Genomic DNA, 15,954 nt, shown 5'->3' with positions numbered 1-15,954 from the left:
CCTCAATTTGCTTTTGCACTTCAACCTTGATCTTAAGAGCCATGTCTGGATGAGACCTTCTCAATTTCTGCTTGACAGGAGGGCATTCGGGTCTTGTTGGTATCCAATGCTCCATAATCTTAAGATCTAGACCTGACATATCTTCATAGGACCATGCAAAGACATCTGGATAATCACGGAGAAGCTGAGTAATCTTCTTTTTTACTTCTGGCCCAAGTGCGGCACCAATTTTGATCTCTCGCTTGCTCTCTTCGGTGCCCAGATTAACGAGCTCAATTTCTTTCTGGTGAGGCTGAATGGCTCTTCTTTCTTGCTCAAGCAGTCGAGTGATCTCATATGGTATCTCCTCATCATCCTCCTCATATTCGGCTTCATATACAGGGAATTCAAAATTTGGAGGAACCATAGGGTAATTGTGTTCAACGGGTTTATTATGGTTCAATCTGCATAATATGATTGGGATGATTTTAGAAAAAGGTTTTTTCATGCAGATTTTTGAAATTAATAAGAAAATAAAGACATTTTGGTTTTTTCTGGCATTACCATTATTTTCCAGGAAAAAAGGCACTAAAAAGTAAAAAAACAAAGAGTCGCGGAAAAACGACAACTTTTATTGATGACGGCAATGCCGAAACAAACATGCCCTTACAAAGACATCACTTTCGCCTTGGGCAGAGCGAAATGATTGTTATTTTGAAAACAAAGAAAAGCATGAGCAACAAGACACATTACATGGAGGTATGCATGACTAAAGGAATATCAACGGCCTCCCAATTTCTCACGGTGCCTCCTGGTACAACAAACACAGGCACATAACTACTCTCAGCAGCATCTTCGGCAATAACGTTGATAAACCCAGCACTATAGAAGGTTCCTGTTGACACGCCTGAGGTCGGGGAGAAACACAGGCCCTCTCTGCGCTTATTCTCCAAAATCTGTATCACTTTGCCCCAGCCAGCATCTTGCCCTTCTTGAACAGCTTTCTGGGCGTCTTTCAATGAAGCCATAGTAGCACTAGCTCTTCGGGGTTCCGCACCTTCAACAGTCAAGCCTTGAAATGACGTCCCTTCGGTGGACCCTGCTTCAACACAAGAGAAAGATGACACTTGGCTAACCAGATACGCTTCTTCACTATGTACAGTGACAAGCTTACCATTCCTCACAAACTTGAGCTTTTGGTGCAGAGTGGAAGTTACTGCCCCAGCATCGTGAATCCACGGTCTTCCGAGGAGGCAACTGTAAGAGGCGTTGATGTCCATGATTTGGAAAGTGATTTGAAACGTCTCCAGTCCAATGGTAATTGGCAGATCTACCTCTCCAAAAACATCCTTACGAGATCCGTCAAAAGCCTTAACCAAATAACTACTTCCCCTTAGAGAAATTCCATGATGACTAAACTGTCTTAGTGTAGACTCAGGCATTACATTTAAGGACGATCCAGTGTCCACCAACACATTGGATATCATGTCAGACTTACAGTGCACTGAGATATGCAAGGCTAGGTTGTGGTATTTCCCTGCTTCGGGGAGTTCATCGTCACCAAACCACAAGTTATTACAAGCAGTAATGTTACCCACTATTCCATCAAACTGATCCACGGAGACTTCATGATCAACATAGGACCAGGGGCGGATCTCTATTGAGACCCCCAGGTGCCGTAGCACCCCCCAATTAATTTTTTTTTTTTTTTATACACAGAAAACTACTATTGTACCCTGAGTTCACATTTGTTTTTGTCTTACTCTCTCTCGGCTGTCTCTCGGTACCCCCTCTCCTCTCAATCCTCTCAGATATCAAAGCGATTCTCACCTCTCACTCTTCACCTTCAGCGACGCGACGGGCGATGGACGACGACAAGTGCATCACGGCGGCGAAGTGGAGGCAGCAGCAGCACGGTGCTCCTCTGAACTCTCATACACCTCACTTCAGTTTGTTGTTTTCTTGATTTTCACTTCAGGTTTGTTCTTCTCCCTATCATTCTATGTTTCATTCCTTTGATTTTGATTCCTTCACTAGTGCAAATCAGGGATACAAAACCTGTTTTTTAGATATTTAAGACCTGTTTTTGAACTGGGGTTATATCAACAGGTGTTGTAAGTTTGTCATACGATACCTGCTTTTTAACGGGTATAAAAACCGCTTACCGTACCTGTTTTGTGAAAAACGGGTGTTATATAAGAACTTATCACACCTGATTTTACACAAAAAAAGGTGTGAAATATGACTTTTTATTTAAAAAAAAAAAATTATATTATGGCAGATTAAACTACCAAAATAGCCATTTTTTTCATTTTTTTTAATGAAATGATGGTTAATAACTAGATAATTAACATCTTAATGGCCCAAAGATAATATAAAATATCAAATTAATGGTACAATCAATTCAGCACAATTTTACAATCAAATACAACTATTTAATACAATTTTACAAAAAAAAATACAACCAATCTAAACATAAACATAAATCAAAATTGACTCGATGATACCCTCTCATGAATAAACTCATTATTGTTGAATTGCCATAAATTCAGAAAAATAAACATCTATAGCCAAAGATACCGCTTAAAGGGCTGGAAAAATCTCATTGAGCTGCATTGTAAACCATAGAATTCATTGATCCTAACATCAGATCCATAGATATTGAACTTCTCCCACCATTTCAAGTTGTTGTCATCACGAGTTGCACCGTCATCTCATCCCAAAAGAAAGCAACCAGGGAAACCACCATCATGTGCGACACAAATGTGCATGGAACGTCAAGACTGATTTCAGGAGTGGTAAACCAAGATTGTCATGTTGTGTTCCCAAGTCCAACCTCATAATAGCATTTGGTGTTGTACTGTCAAAAAAGAAGCACAATCATCAACAATGGATTAAAACATCTAGCTTAGCTTCTGGAAATGAAACAAAATACATACAAGTCATGAAAGTAATGGAATAGAGAAGTACCTCCAAATTCCTAATAACAGTGTGACGGATAAAACCAAAAATGTAACTGAAAAATCTATGAGTATCAATTTTCTCTAGGTTCTTTTTCTTGATGTCATCACTCTAGTAACACACTGTGTGTTTGACCCTGGTTCATCCTTAGTCACCATACAAAACAATCATTGCTTTCTCCACATGGTCACCTTGTGTTATATTATATAAACCTTCATTCAAACCAACCATACATTAAAACATTGAGACTTTTTTTTTTTTTTTTTGAGCAATTAAAACATTGAGACTAAAAGTAAGGAAAAGGCATAAAAAAATAAAAAAAAAACTATTTGGTTGTGATTCACTAAACTGATTCAAATGTAACAAAAGTTAATTAATAAACAGTTAAAAAGCAAAAACATTGAATTTCAAAATGGAGTATTTTAATGGCAAATACCTAGTAGTTCAAACAAGTCATAAAATGCTCATCGTAGCTTATCAGTAGTGGACTGGTACTAAGGTCAATTTTACCTATTTACTTGCAATTCCACAACCATGAATATAAAGATTCTAGCAAAAAATGTCATTTCATAATAACTTCACTTTTCACTAATCATTGATAAAAACAAATCAAAGTACCAAAAAAAAGAATGACCCCTGCTCTTTGTTTCAAAAACAAAAAAGGTCCGCGACTAGGGACTAAGACTGTAATCGCTGCCGGATTTTAATTGTAATTCACAGTAATATCAAGAATCTTAATGAATCATCAATACAATTGTAATAGCATGTGTGATTCTATCAATAAAAACCAGTTTCAATATCAATTTATATATACACAGAATAGTATGTGTGATTCTATCAATAAAAACAAAAATAAAAAATAAAAATTAATTATTAACAAAAATATCTTCGATCTCATAAAGATTATGATATACTTTAATCCAATTTGGAAAAAAAATAAGATTTTAGCACAAGAAAAATTATATATAAAAATATTGACCAATAATATACATTATTTGCCAACTCAAGTGCTTATACAGTCACTTTATATCTTAAATAATATGTTAAATGAAAACTAAACTAGAACATATTAATCTCTATAAGGCATGTATAACAAAATTATTTACACTAAAATCAATTTATAACAATTATTTACACTAATCTCTATAAGGCATGCATGTATAACAAAATTATTTACACTAAAATCTATTATTCAAAGCAAGGAAAAAACATGAGTGACAATTTGAAGGAAAAAGTGAACGCAATATGAGAGTGTCTCAAAATCAATGGAGCTGTCCTAATTCTAAACATATGATTCTAGTTATAGAGAAGAATGGCAATTCGTTTGGATTTGAGAAAATTTGTCTCTGTCCTAATTCTAAACATGATTCTAGTAATAGAGAAATCTGATTTGTCTCTAGACTATGCATCAAAACTAACACAATTATTATTTAACGTTTTTAAGCTCGTTTTGGGTGTGGGATAGAGGTTGTGAAGTGTGACTTGGTGGTTTTCGGATATGGATCTATGACAAATCATGGCATCATGATTTCATACTACGTTGAGCAAGTTGGAGCAAGTCCAACGATGAAGGTATTTCACTCTTATTATTCTACCTATTTTTTTTAATCAACACTTTATTAAAAACAAACCCGGCACAAGACGTGCTAAACGGGAAGGCTAAAGGAACAACACACCAACCAAAACAGAGGCTGCAACAACAGCACACAGCTGTTGTCACACAGCCGCTGTCACGCAAAAAACAGCCTAAAACGCCCTTAAACAGCCCCTAAACCCCACCCAGCCGAGCCACTATCAACCAAATAACAGAAAACAGCACCAAAGACAAGGCACAACAGGTGAACCACCAACAATCTGCTCCCTTCAGTCACCAAAAAAGACCTTAACCACTACCTCCTCGTGCACTCACTCGGATTTCAACACTACTCGTAGAAAAGACAAGATACAATCTTTAATCTACTCAAAGACCAATGCCACGATACAAATTTAATTTCCTCAACAACCACATCAATATCCTTTCCCCTGTTATTGAAAATTAGCCCATTCCTTACATAAACTGAACCCAAAGTTTCTTCTACATAAATTAACTAATCCACAAAATAAAACCCCCTTTTTTTTTTAGAGGATTAACTCAATATCTTACTTTCTTCCTTTTTGTTAAAATAATTGGAGGTTATGTGAAGTTAGTTAAGGTAGTTAGACTAGAGTTAGTAATCAACTATAGTTAGTTGATAACTAAACTAGAGTTAGTAGCTTGGTTAGAAGTTAGTTAGAGTTAGTTACTCAAACTAGTCTCTATATATAGGAACACTATTGTACTCATTCTATATCTTTTATCAATCTATTCATTTCTACAATGAGTTTCTTTGAGTATCTCCCTCATGAGTACTCTTATGCTTGCTATCTTGCTCACACCTATGATCTTCATCCCTATGAATCTACAATTCTTAACACTTTTAAATGTATCCCAATGCCTTTTATATTTTTAAATTTTGAATGCATAAATTTACCAACTCTCAAATCTCAAATATACGTATGGAATAACTACGGTCCAAATAAAGTCAAATAGCTCCTAAACTATTCTCTTGGTTATTACATTTGCAACTGGATGCTCTCTCAAGTCTAATAATAGTGATAATCGTTACCAAATTTGATTTACATCTTCATACTCAATTTTTTTTTATCAATTTAAGTACCCTCTCTGTCATCAAAAGCAAAAAAAAAAACAAAAAAAAAAAAAAGCTAAAAGATAAACATTTAAACAAATAACACAAACATAATATTTATCCTTCTCCTCACAAAATTTCAAACAATAACTATAAAAATAATTTAAGGAGTATTCTATTTGTTAAAAAATCAAAATATATTCATTCAAAAAAAGATATGATCAAATGGGTCAGCAATAATTGAATGAAATTCATCAAATATATTCATATTTTCATGCTTCTGAACCAAATAACAAATACATCTAAAACAAAGCGGTAATCAAAAGGGAAAGAGATAGTACCTTGGAGTAAATCCCAAAAACTCAGAGAGGTGAAAAAGAAAAAGGCAGTTTCAGTTGAAATCAGACCCTTTTCAAACTAGTAATTGAACGATGAGAGGGAGGTTTTATGAATATGAAGGTTGGGGTGAGGTTGGATCAACGGGTAATCGAACCAGTAATCGATGAGGTTGGATGAATAGGAAGATTTGGAGTAAATTAGATCCTTTTCAGAACCTGGTTTGGATGAAGTTGGATTTCAGAACCTGGTTTCGGTGAGGTTGGACGAGAGTTCAATTGGATATCTGGAAGGTAGCCGAGTTTGATTGAACAATGGAATTTCGATTGAAGGATTGAGGTACGATGAAGACTGAATGGACTTTAAGGTAGTGATGATATTTTATTTTGAAGGAATGGGTAGTGATGATATTGAATAAATATAAGGCTAAAACGCACTTTTTGCCCCCTAAGTTTGCAAAAGTTGCGATTTTGACTCCCTATTAAAAAAAATGGCAAAAGTGACCCCATGTCTACCCCTTTTGCAAAACGTCAATTTTGACTCAGTCAACCTTATGTAACACGCCACCTGGCAATTTATTTTATTTTTAATTATTTTTTTTAAGTTATTTCCACGTGTATAATTAGCAAAATTAAAAAAAATAGAAAATAGAGAGAGTAAAGTCTGGCACGTGACTGAAGAACACACCACCACCTCTCCCAAACAAATCCGAATCCACACCACCCCCTCCTCCCCTCGCCGCCATCTTGCTGCCAGTTAGCCACCTCCCTCCCCAACAAAACAGATGAATCTGACCCACAGAGTTGTGTCGGTCGCCAGAGTCTTCAACAATCTTAAGGATCTTCGTTTTATTGATAAAATTCTATAATTCACAACTCACATTCATAAGCTTTTGCGCTGCTTTCACCCGCAGGTGAAAGAAAAGAAATTCACCTGCAGATGAAAGAAAAGAAAACGGAAGGGAAAAGAGAAAGGGAGGCAGGCAAGAAGATAGTCATTTAAATGGAGAAGATTTCCGACTTTAAATAGTCTATGGTAGGTTAGTCATCACACTTTTTTCAATTTTTTTATGGTAAATATGATTGGGGAAGTTGGAATTGCGATATGAACTGTTGGAATATTTTATTATTTAATAATATTTCAATATCATTATGTGGGCAAATATCGTAATAATAATTATATTAGCTATTTATCAATTGTGAGCCTTAATTGATTAGTGATCAAATTAAGTAATAAGGCTATTAGATTTATAATTAGATAATTAATTAAATATTTAATTAGTTGATATGGACTCAATGAGTGGATGTCCGGATGGCCCATTAACGGAATAATGGGAAACCCTAATGGCCATCCAATATAAAAGAGGCTATGGTCCCCAATATACCGTACACGGCGAACTCTCTCTTCTCCCCATCTGAAGAGAACTTGAGGCATAAAGGTACCGGTTGAGGAAGAACCAAATCAGCCGCCGCTAATCCTATTTTGTGTGTTTCAGATCATCACCTCCTCTCTCTCTGTTTATCATTGTTGTTGAGAGGACTGTTATCAAAGCTTCATCCAGGTATTCCTAATACCCTAATTATTAATATTCTTGATAAATCAAACATGTCGTAGATCCAATCATAATCATGTTCAATGTTTTGTTTGCTTCCGCTATTATTCATAATTGTTGAACATGTTTTATGAAATCTGTTTTATTGAGACCTAAATTTTCCAACAAGTGGTATCAGAGCGGTCTTCATGTTTGATCTATTGGGATTTTGTGTTAATTATATTGTTCTATTTTATTTTTTGAGATGGCGTATATATATTATCGATGATTGTTGCTTTATTTTCTTCATCGATGACTTCATATAGCCTCTCTAATTGTTTATTGATGCATATTTGTTTCATTCAATCGGTGTATTATTTTGACCTGTCATTCAATCGGTTTATCGATGCTATGTATAAGAAACCTATTTTCTTTGCTTTAATTTGTACCGATGGTCACTACATGATTTTATTTTTCTTGGATACAATTTTATATGAGTTAGTTATTGATGGCTGCACCTTCTTTTATTTGGTTTATTCATGATTTCTAACCAAAGCACAATAATTTTGACCGAGAGCTTAATTGATTATCACTTTGGAAATTTGCATTAGGTATTCATGGGCTGTAGGCATTTTTTTTATGGTTTTTATTTATTTACTTTGAAATCCATAATTTATGAGTTCATGATGCAATCGAAAATAAAGTTATTTTTTTTTTCTTCTGGAAAAGAAGGTTTTGTTTCAAACTTGTTTGTTTTCTCAATTATTAGAAATTAAAGAAATTATTTCCAATTTAGTTTTGGAATATTGTTTAAAGTTTTCATGTTTTGATACTTTGTGATATTCGATTTAAAGCTTTTGACAAATAAAGCTCCCTTTGTTTTCCGGTGATATGTGATTTCATGCAATTTTAGTCTTTTATTTATGGATTTTTTTTTCTGGTCTTATTTAAAATCCGTTATTGATGTGTGCATGATTGTCACCAATATAGAGCTTTGTTTTTAAATTATCTTGTGTGGTAATTTGTCCATGTTATCAGAAATTATGTTTGTTGACTTGAAATAAGGATTTGAACATGGAATCGATAATGGTTTGAATTTTATTTTAATTTTGATGATTTGATTTCATATTAAATCTTTTGGCAAAAAATATTTTTTTTTTCAAATATTGTTATCATATATTGTAGCTTAATTTCTATTTGAAATTAATTTTGATTCACACAGATTTTGTACATAAAGTTTGTTTTGAGAAATAGACAAACAAAGAGTTAATATATATTTGGTTATCATATATTATTTTTATAAAATTTGTTGTCTCTTTTGAATAGTGTTTAACACATCTCAAAATATTACGAAAGAATTTTGTATTGCATGATTTAAAGATTTGATTCTTCTAACTTTGGAAAATATAGAGTCTAGAGTTGTTTGTTTATTTTATTTTTTAAGCATATAAAGATTTGTTTTCCTTATGTTGGAAATAATTGGTTCTAGAATTATTTGTTCCTTTGTTTAAAGAATCATTAAGTGTATTTGTAAATCAATTATATCATGAATATTTTTGGAATATAAAGATTCAATTTTCATAAAGATTCAATTTTCATTTCATTTGAAATTGAATATTTGGTTATAGTATGATTGTCATATTTGAGTTTATTGTTATTAAGTTTTCTACAATAATATTTTTTGATCATGCAAAGTTTCGATTTTTATTTGGCTTGAAATTGAATATTTGGTTTATAGCATGATTGTTATATTTAAGTTTATTGTTATTAAGTTTTCTACAATAATATTTTGTCTTAATCATGCATTTTGAATATATTTCATGCTATGTTTGTTGTTGCTTTTATGCGATATATATATATATATATATATATATATATATATATATATATATATATATATATATATATATATATATATATATATATATGTATTGTCATACACGCGTTGGTGTGATTTGTGACTTGCATCTTCTTTCAAATTCATGAGATTGTCTTCACACTTAAGTATTGTCATACACACATTGGTGTGATTTGTGACTTTCATCTTCTTTGAAATTCATGAATTTGTCTTCACACTTAAGGGTTGTCGAGTGACCTTATGGTTACTTAGCAACATAATGGACTAATTCAGCCTACATTATGTCGGTAGTGCCTTGTAAATTTAAGACCATTCCCATTTAATTTGTTGTGAAATGCTAGTAATTGCGGTTGTTTTGGTTGAAACAACATGTTGCCAAAGTAACCTCTGTTGCGTAGATTTGATTCAACTGAACTTACAAAAGGCATAGTATGAAATTATCCATGTGAGTTGTCGTCGGCCCCAAGGAAGGCACAACTTGACCGGATAGTTACATACGTATGGTAGTAAATGTGTGGTGATTATAAAGTAATTTTCCATGTGAATAATAGTATACCCGAAGGTGACTATTATTTGACAGGATTTATCACCCCGTTTAATATATATTAAAATTGTCTAGTAAAATTAGTTGAGTCAGTTGAAACAATAATGTTGCCCAAGTAACCTCTGTTGTGTAAATTGATTTCAATTAAGCTTACAAAAGATGTAGTGTGTAATTATTTATGCGAGTTGTCGTCGGCCCCAAGGAAGGTACAACTTGGCCGGATAGTTACATGCCTGTGATGGTAAATATGTGGTGATTATAACGTAATTATCCATGTGGATAATAGAACGCCCAAAGGTGACTATTATTTGACAGGACTTATCACCAATGTTTGATCATTACATTGAGAGTACCGCTTGCAGTTAATTCTTAGCAATCCAAAGATTGTGTTTTAATGGTGCGCTTGGTATCTTGTTAAGGTCTTTTATTTACAAATAAAGAAGCACATTTCTTTAATATTTTGCTGACATGTGTGATGATGTTGTGTTAGTGTAAACTTATTTAAAAATTTAAGAGTTTACATTCACATATATTATGATAAACATATGACAATTATAAGAATTTATTCTTTGTTAAAGTAAATTGTCATTGTTTGATCAATGCTGTAAAATACCGCTAGCAATTGATATTATCGTTTAAAGACTTGATATTGATGATGCACTAGGTATTTTGGTGAGTACATTTTGTTACTCTTGTTCTCTTTAAACTAATATAGTTTATGTATCTGTTAATTTGAGGTAAATTTTAACTCTTAAAAGTTCTTTTAGGAATTAAAGAATAATATTAATATTGTTCTTGGATCAAGACCTTAGATAAGGTTGGTGAAACTCACATTCTCTCACAAATTCAGCAACTAATGTGAGAATTAAGTTTGACAAGTGAGTATACACCAAATCTCATAGGTCACGTGAGATCATAAAACTAAAATATCATATGTATTAGAGGTGTTATTTAAGATGACAAAATTTTTGTCATATTTTCTTTGCTTAGACTAAGGTGGTTTTAAAAGCAATATAGAGAAAGACAAGCTCTCGTTGGAGAGTGAGTATTTCATTAAGATTATTAGGCAAAGAAAATGTTAGGAGCACGTTATGTAAATATTTAATCTTGCTAAGACACTATAATTTCGACTATCGTATGACTTGTTCGAAAATTCAGTAATTTCGATTATCATATGATTTGTTTGAGAATTCAGTATTTAGTATTCTTTTTGCACAATTAAGTTTATAACTGTTACAGTTAGAAATGATCATTTAAATGATCATAAAGTGTGCAAATAAGGAAAGGTTGAAGCAAGAGAAAATAAAATAGTGCTCATTTGGAAAATACCTCAAACGATAAGGACAAATAAAGAAAGGTAGTCTTGACTGACTTATGTCCAATGATGTTGAAAGATATATCAATTTAGAATGGACAAAGTCGATAAAGATTGCTTTATTCATTTTTTGAACCGATTTTAGATTGTCGTTACTAGTTTTTTTTTTTTTTTGTATTTAAAAGACAATTTGGTGAATCATCGTTTGATTTTTTTTTCTTTTTCTCTTTGAATAAGTCAAGATATTTTGAGTTCTTTTTTTTTCAAATGATGATTCAATGTGTCTTTTAAGTTCAATTATTAGAGTCAATTCAGTTATGACTTGTGACATTCTATATTGTTTAAGGTTTTGAATACTATAAATTTTTCGTCCCACAAATTAGGAAATTTTTTGAGACATAAATTGTTAAGCTTTCTTGAGGATATTGAGTTTGGGGGAGAGATATGGTTTTAGAACAAAATTGAACGAGGAAGAATTAGTTCTAAACTAATTCATATAGTTACTATTATTATAGTATATTTGGATCCTCATGAGGACATTATTGTTCTTCCTCTCAATCAAGTTAAGAAACTATTTCATATAGATCAAACTCAACACCCTCAAGAACTAGGGATTCTAGTGTTATTAAGAATTGACTGAAAAGAGATTCTATTTAGTTTAATTGAATGACTCTATTAGGACAGTCATGATACTAGTTTGCTTACTATAATTTTGGAGCTGCATAAGATGGATTTAAATATAGTGTTTCTTAATGGTGACATTAATGATACAATATGGTGCAGCTGAATAAAACTTTTGTGTCAATTGACACTAAGTAAATGGTTTGCAAAGTCATGATCCACTTATATGTTAAGAAATTTGTCTCTTTAGTGTTACCACAAATTCTCATAAAGTAATTGTCTCATGTGGTTTGGAGATAATATTATGGAGAATTGTGGATTTAGCAAGTTCAGTAGGAGTAAGTTTATATTCCTAGTTTAATATGTCAATTTTATTTTATTTAGTCAACGATGATATATGTTTGTTATGTGAAACCAAGGAAATCTCTAACAAAAGTTAGTGATGAAAGATCCTGGGGACACCTCTTTTGTATTAGGCATGTCAATACTTAGAGATTCTTCTCAAGGTATTATTCGGATATCACAAAAGGTTTATATCAATAAAGTTGAAAATAAATTGACATAATAAATTATAGGTGACAATCACTGAGAGAGACTTTCAGTCTCAAATATTGCCCATTAGAAAATTTATAAATTCAGAAAATTAAGTATTTTCCTACGCTTTGTCTATAGGATTTTTATGTATGATCTTATTTATATGCATTTGGAAATAGCATATATAATCAGATTGTTTGGTAGATACTTGAACAATTCAAAGTTTGAATTGTTGAAAAGCAACCTTAAGGATTATTAAAGAGAACAAGAGTGATTATGCTCACATCAGAGATCTGACAATTTGGAGATCATTTTTTGTGTCAGACTCCGACTTTTGGATGTCAGTATATGACATACATCCTAACTCAGGAAATAACTGTAAGTATTTATGTCACTTGGTTGCATATCGTTAAAGGCACTGAAAGACCACTCAAGTTATATAGTGACATAATTCAGTTGTATAGTTATTTGATAACAAAGTTTATAAGGTTCATTACCTTATAGATTATTGTTGTTGAATGATAGAACAAGTAGAGACAAACTTTATGCTAGCTGATCCGCTATTCAAAGACATGACACATAAGGTCTTTCATATGGTTGTTGTCATTAAGGATGTCTTGGATTAGTGGGAGTCTCTTTTACTTTATGTTCTGTACTTTTGTTTTGGTATTGATACAGACTTTATGTTATGATTTTCTGCAGAAATAAAGTTCATGAGGTTATATTTATTATAACCATTTCTGTATCATTTTGTGCAAATATTGAATTTGCAAACTTCAGTTTTGATCTCACTAAAGTTTTCAGTTGGATCAGTTGGAAATAGGCATGATTTAGAGATCACATTACATGAAATTTCCATGCCACTCATCCATATCGATCTATGTCATCGAGTGCATTGGTATGGTGGTCATCGGGGTTCCGTCACGTTATACGTCAGTGACGACAGCCGCGGTGGTCCCATTATTAATGTATGAGGTGGACCAGATTGTAAGGTTGAAATCTAAAGATAAATAGCATTCAGTTGCGCGCCTAAAGAATTCTGATATAATTATTAAGATATGTAGCCCAAGTGGGAGATTGTTGGAATATTTTATTATTTAATAATATTTCAATATCATTATGTGGGCAAATATCGTAATAATAATTATATTAGCTATTTATCAATTGTGAGCCTTAATTGATTAGTGATCAAATTAAGTAATAAGGCTATTAGATTTCTAATTAGATAATTAATTAAATATTTAATTAGTTGATATGGACTCAATGAGTGGATGTCCGGATGGCCCATTAACGGAATAATGGGAAACCCTAATGGCCATCCAATATAAAAGAGGCTATGGTCCCCAATATACCGTACACGGCGAACTCTCTCTTCTCCCCATCTGAAAAGAACTTGAGGCATAAAGGTACCGGTTGAGGAAGAACCAAATCAGTCGCCGCTAATCCTATTTTGTGTGTTTCAGATCATCACCTCCTCTCTCTCTGTTTATCATTGTTGTTGAGAGGACTGTTATCAAAGCTTCATCCAGGTATTCCTAATACCCTAATTATTAATATTCTTGATAAATCAAACATGTCGTAGATCCAATCATAATCATGTTCAATGTTTTGTTTGCTTCCGCTATTATTCATAATTGTTGAACATGTTTTATGAAATCTGTTTTATTGAGACCTAAATTTTCCAACATGAACTTGTATATTCACCATGATATCATTATTCCAGAATTTTCACTTTGCACAGCATGGCTTGATTACCTCCCTTCATGAATCTGTTTTACAAGTCAGTTAAGGTGTATGGTATTAGTGAAGGTTTTGGGTGAACAATATGAAAGAGATTTCAAACAGTTTTTGGGATTATGAATTTTTGGATTTTTAGGCTACATATGACTTTGAATTTGAAACTGAAGTGATGAATTTCAGAGGAGATGAGAAAAAAATTAAAGAAGAAGAAGAATCATCTCACACCTCACGTGGCTCCCCTCTTTAATCCTTTCATTTTTTTAATTTTTTTAATTCCATAATTACATGTGGCTTTTCCTTTCTTTTTTTTAATTAAAAAATATCTAGCTGGCAATTTTTTAAGTGATGTCGCATGACACCTATGGTTGATCAGGTCAAAATTGACGTTTTGCAAAAGGGGGTAGACATGGGGGGTCACTTTTGCCATTTTTTTTAATAGGGGGCCAAAATCGCAACTTTTGCAAACTTAGGGGGCAAAAAGTGTGTTTTAGCCTAAATATAATCGTATATACATAGAAAAGATTGTTTTGTTTCTTTGTTTTTTCTTTTTTTTGTTGAGGGAATTTTTTTTTTTAAGGAATGTTTTGTTTCTTTTAGTTTTTAAGTTAGTGTGGGAGTGAGATGGGAAAGTTTAAGTGGGTCTAGGATGGTGAAGAAAATATTATTTTGTTTGTTTTCTTAAAAAAAATATATGGAGAAAAGATATTATACCCTTGTTTTATAATTTTGTTTAATCTAAATAATATTGAAAAGTTGGAGGTCAAGAGTTCAAATCCTGCCAAAGAAATAAAAACATTAACTTAACAATTAATATACAAATATTTCACACCTTTTTTCTTAAAATCATATATAAAATAATATTTACAAGTTTGCCACCTTGTTTTTATTTCATATTTGACCCCATTTATTCTTAAAATCAGGTTTTGAAACCTACTCACTAAAACAAAATTTACAATATATTTACAAAAGTGTCACCTTATTTATATTTCACACCTTTTTTTAATAAAATAGGTATAATACAAATAATTCTTATGTCAATTTTGCACTAGTGCTTTCACAGTTTCACTTCAGTTTGTTCTCTTAAAAGTTATAATTTCATTCCTTTGATTTGATTCCTTTCACTTCAGTTTGCTTGAACAGTTGAACCCTATAAATAAAAAATTGGGGGAAACTTAATCCTTGATTTTCTATGTTGTTTGATTCAATTCTGTTATATTCCTATGTTGCTGATTCAATTCAATTCTATTTTTAGAACTTGGAACATAATGGCTTAATTCATATTTTGAACAAGACTTGATTTTGTACTGTACTGGTTGTTACTCTCTGTTTTGTTACTCTCTTGTTGCTGATCCCCTGTTACTGTACTGGTTGTTACTCTCAATTCTAGTTTGATTTGTTACTTGTAATTTATGTGTGAATTGTGCATTTTATAGTATATTTGGAGCTTTAGTCTCGTGTCTGAGCTATTGCGGTGATATTTTTTGGATGAAATTGTATATAACTTTTATGAATTTCAATTATAATATTTAGTTCATATTTACGGCTCCCCCCAATATTTTCGGCAAGATCCGCCACTGCATAGGACTGTTCCAGCACTTTCATCAACACTTTCATGTGAGCTTCCGAGCTCAGGAGCAAAGACAAGATGGATATTTTTGATGGAGTTTGCAGCAGCTGGTCTACAATCTTATAATCGCTCTTTTTAATGAGCCTCAAAATCTCGTCCAGATTAGACTCTTCAATAGACTGGCCCGATGGGCTGGCATTCTTGTCAACAAGAGGAGCAACCGGTGGAGTTACTGTGGCAGCAGGTGTAACAACCTTCTTTTGGAACAAGGGTGGACGGACCCTTCCACTTCTCAGAGTTGT

At 32.6% G+C, this 15,954-nt stretch overlaps 2 long non-coding RNA genes across 2 annotated transcripts; one reads left to right on the top strand and one right to left on the bottom strand.

Moving 5' to 3' along the window:
* The first annotated feature begins 1,700 nt into the window (after positions 1–1,700).
* On the top strand, positions 1,701–15,636 carry LOC146905298 (uncharacterized). Its single transcript, XR_015018851.1, has 2 exons — positions 1,701–1,957; positions 15,213–15,636. It is a non-coding gene; the product is annotated as an uncharacterized LOC146905298 (long non-coding RNA).
* Positions 2,327–6,348, bottom strand: LOC146905299 (uncharacterized). The gene is made up of 3 exons (XR_015019265.1): positions 5,948–6,348; positions 2,950–3,152; positions 2,327–2,839 (listed from the first exon to the last, which is right to left on the bottom strand). It is a non-coding gene; the product is annotated as an uncharacterized LOC146905299 (long non-coding RNA).
* Positions 15,637–15,954: the final 318 nt, after the last annotated feature.

The sequence above is a fragment of the Medicago sativa genome, chromosome 7 (assembly GCF_051527215.1).
Source record: "Medicago sativa cultivar Bolivia chromosome 7, Bolivia_mono, whole genome shotgun sequence".
Lineage (NCBI taxonomy): Eukaryota > Viridiplantae > Streptophyta > Magnoliopsida > Fabales > Fabaceae > Medicago > Medicago sativa.
Note: the sequence above shows the minus strand (reverse complement) of the source record. Positions and strands in the feature narration are given on the sequence as shown.